This window comes from Vicia villosa, linkage group LG7 (assembly GCF_029867415.1).
Source record: "Vicia villosa cultivar HV-30 ecotype Madison, WI linkage group LG7, Vvil1.0, whole genome shotgun sequence".
NCBI lineage: Eukaryota > Viridiplantae > Streptophyta > Magnoliopsida > Fabales > Fabaceae > Vicia > Vicia villosa.
Window position 1 is genome coordinate 79,382,373 of NC_081186.1, and position 3,890 is coordinate 79,386,262.

Here is a 3,890-nt window from a genome sequence, read left to right on the forward strand (position 1 = left end):
CTTGAGAGTACTACTAGAAGTGATTTTCAATGCTTTATTTAAAGTATTTGTTTTTCTTCCTCTTCTCCTGCTTGGTCAATCTCACATAACCAGGTATCATCCTAACTCAAGATTTTATCTTCAACATTTCCTATTTTTTTGCACAGGACAGAATCCGCTAAGGATTATATTCAACTTCACCTAAAGACCGATGACAGTGATCCAAATGATGATGATGTGAAAGACCACTTGGATCTTTGAGATCAACCGGATGCGGTGGAGTACGACTGAGTGGACACAAAAATATCGGGCACTTCATCGACTATGAGCATTGAGGCTGCTATATATGCGTCTGGCATTGTGGTCGATGATACCCTGGAATGGTTGGCTCTTTCAGTGGATTCGGAAAAGAGGATATGCAATTCTTTTGGCGACTGCATGATCTCGTTCTATGAGTGTTTGTTTACAAGAATAAGGATGTGACTGTCTTTTCTAATTTTGATGTATCCTTCCTGAAATATTTAAAAGTTTCTCCTTCCCAACTTCATCCGGGGTCTTGGGCGTACATGAGGGTATTTCAGTTGTCTGCCAAGCACAAATCTTAGAAATCTTCCCTTGGATTATTCTTTGATGTGTTCTATCTGAGACACACTTCTCAAAACAATTTTCGTAACCAGGGGCTCATTTGCTTCCATCAGGTCAATCATTGGTTAGACTCCTTTGCTTTGTGTTGGAAAAAAAAATTGTTCATGCTCCTTCGATTTTGATGATAACAAAGTACTTAAAGAACAATAGAGAATATAAATATTTTTTTAATTATGCAGGATCATTAAGCCAATAATTAACTAGGTTCCGAGCTAGTTAAATGACTTGTAATTAAGAAGCATATAATCCAGATTCTAATAGATCAAAATAAAATTTTCAAATGAAACCTATGTGCTATAGTGACTCATCCTCTAATAAGCTGGAAACATAGTACAACACCTTTTGGTCCGTACTCTGTGCAAAAGCAGCTCCATCTTGTCTACTGCCAGAATTATGGAGAAAATCGACTAGAGGTTTTAGCGCATGGCTCAAGGATGTATGACATAATTTCTCCAGTCTAATCCACCATGGCTATGAACGCCTTACTTGAGAAAGACACAATGGATAAAGAGATTATTCAGAAGATGAAGATCCTTATCGTACCTACTCCAACGTTTCTCTTTTTGAAACCGCATCTTCAACAAAGATACTTATGAAAGCAAGCTTCCAACATCTCTTTTGTTCCCTATATATAAGGAGTTAGAGATTTAAAAGAATTAACAAAAATACATACAACAAAGAACATAAACTGTTTCACACTCTAAGCTTTCATACATAGTTGTTGTATTGTACATATACTTGAGAGTTTCTTACACTTGTATATCCAAGAAATCTCAAGTAACAAGATCTTTTCTTGTGGTGTATTACTTTTACATCTGAGTCTTGTTGTAATCCTAAATAGTTTGTTTAGAATTTGTAAAAGTCTCAAACAGTGTGTTTGAGCAAGGAAGTCTCTTCTAGGTTGATTGAACAAGGAATTCCTGAACGAGTGTATTTAGGCAAAGAAGTCTCTTTCAGGTTGATTGAGCAAGGAAGTTATGAACGGGCGTGTTTAGGCAAGGAAATCTCTTTCAGGTGTGATTGAGCAAGAAGTCTTGAATTGGTATGTCGAAGCAAGTTGTAATTACATTCTGATTATAGTGAAAAACTCTTGTATGACAAACGGATTGGACTACTCTCGTTATAGAGGAACCATAATATTTATTGTGTGTGATTTACTTATTGCTTCTGGACTTTAAACTATTCTGCCATTGCTTACTCTAGCTTAGAATCTAAACTTTGTCAGATTTATAAGTTGTTGATTCTAGAAAAGCAAAAGTTATCATATACACAATTCAACCCCCTTCTTGTGTATTTTTCTCACACTCACTCTAGACTTAGGTGACTTCTTGGAGATCTTCTTGCTGGAAAATCCCTTCACACCTATGGTCCATCTCCTTTTCTATTGCCTTCTTGCTGATTCTCCTAACTTCTACCGGATTTTGTATCTGAAGTATTGGTCTAAAATCCATTTTATTTGGGACGCTCATTCCTACTATACCAAGTCAAACTCTCTTTCTCCGAATGTGGTGGCAATGAAAGAGGAAATGTGATATTGGTTTTAGTGGCTTGGCTATGAAGAAAGGTTTGGCTGCTGTGAGGTTCCCCTTACCGAGGTTGTAACACCTCTCTAATACCCCACATAAATGTATAACAATACTCATAGTAACATGAAAAGAGGCATTACAATCTTCCATATAATTAAACAATACTCATGTCATGCCATAAAAGAGAACGTCAAACCAAACTTATTCAGGTCATCATGTTAACATAGCGGAATTATCTTTAACATCTGAATAATAAAACAACCAAGTTATAGACTTAAAACACCAACATAATCAATCCACCCAAATAAAAAGAGTTTAACAAGTAACTCTAAACAACGTTCCCAGTGTCACACGACCAGAGCATGACACGGACCCAACTGACTCTAACGAACTACTTGACGAGCTAATCCTCACCAAGTACGAGAGCTACTCCTCAATCTAAAAAATAACAACAGTAAGGGTGAGTCTCATTCACATTTAACTAATGTTATAAGGTATAGATAATAAAATATCAATCACATACATTCACCCAATTACAGTTACGATCAGATTCCCAAACACATAATTAATCACAACCAATACACAATCACACGTATTATAACATTGGACAATCTTCCATTCATGTTATAATAACACAAGTAACCTAATGCAATGCAACTACATGCATATGGTACCAAATCTGGGATAACCCATCTTACTGATCCACCGTCGTCAAGGATACGGCAACACCCACTCACTAATTCCACACAATGGGAATTAGCTACCACTGATCCACCATCGTCAAGGATCAGCCACATAATGATTATGAAATGCATGTATCAACCATAACATGCTCATCATCCACATAAACCAACCAAATGTCATAATCATCAACCAGTACAGTAATCAATAGCCACACACAGTTATGCTATCCTCAACCAAATAGAATACATATTTTACATCAACAATGTATAACAAACGCCAATTATAACCACGACCTCATAACGGTAAACATTCATTAATGTACCTGTACGCATAAACCACCACAATTAAATAAAATCGAGTGTTTCTACCATAATTTCGGCTCATGACCCAAAACACTATTTTATTATGCAAATCATTTGATTAGCTTTACTATGCTCAAAACGGCACCAAAATCTGATTTACGGTTTAAAAGTTATGCCTCTTTAAAACTTTTCAAAATGACCTGTCACTAATCAGCACGCGGCGCCAACATTGGTTCACGGCGCGAACTGAGCGGGTAAAAATTCCTTAACCTTCTGCCACGCACTTCGCGGCGCAAACATGTGTTCGCGGCGCGGAACGAGAAAAAGTACGCATTCGCGGCGCAAACATGTGTTCGCGGCGCGTACTGAACACATCAAAACTTCCTGGCTTTCTGCCAAGCAGTTCGCGGCGCCAACCCCTGGACGCGGCGCGAACTGGCGATTTCCAAGAAACCGAATCGCAGAAAACAGCCTACGATTTTGTCCTTATTTCACCGAATCATTACCAAACCGATTCCATTTTTACCAGATTTCACGTACAATAAAAACAATACATATTATCACACACTTCAACCATCCAATTCACACCATACATGATCAATACGACGTTATTAATCAATTTTCCCAAAACCTAACACTTCAACAACCCAAGCATAACACAATTGACATAAACAACATGATCAATTCTATCCTACTACCTATAACCCCATAATAGAAGATAAATGGAAGAGTCCCCCGTTACCTGAAGGTTGAT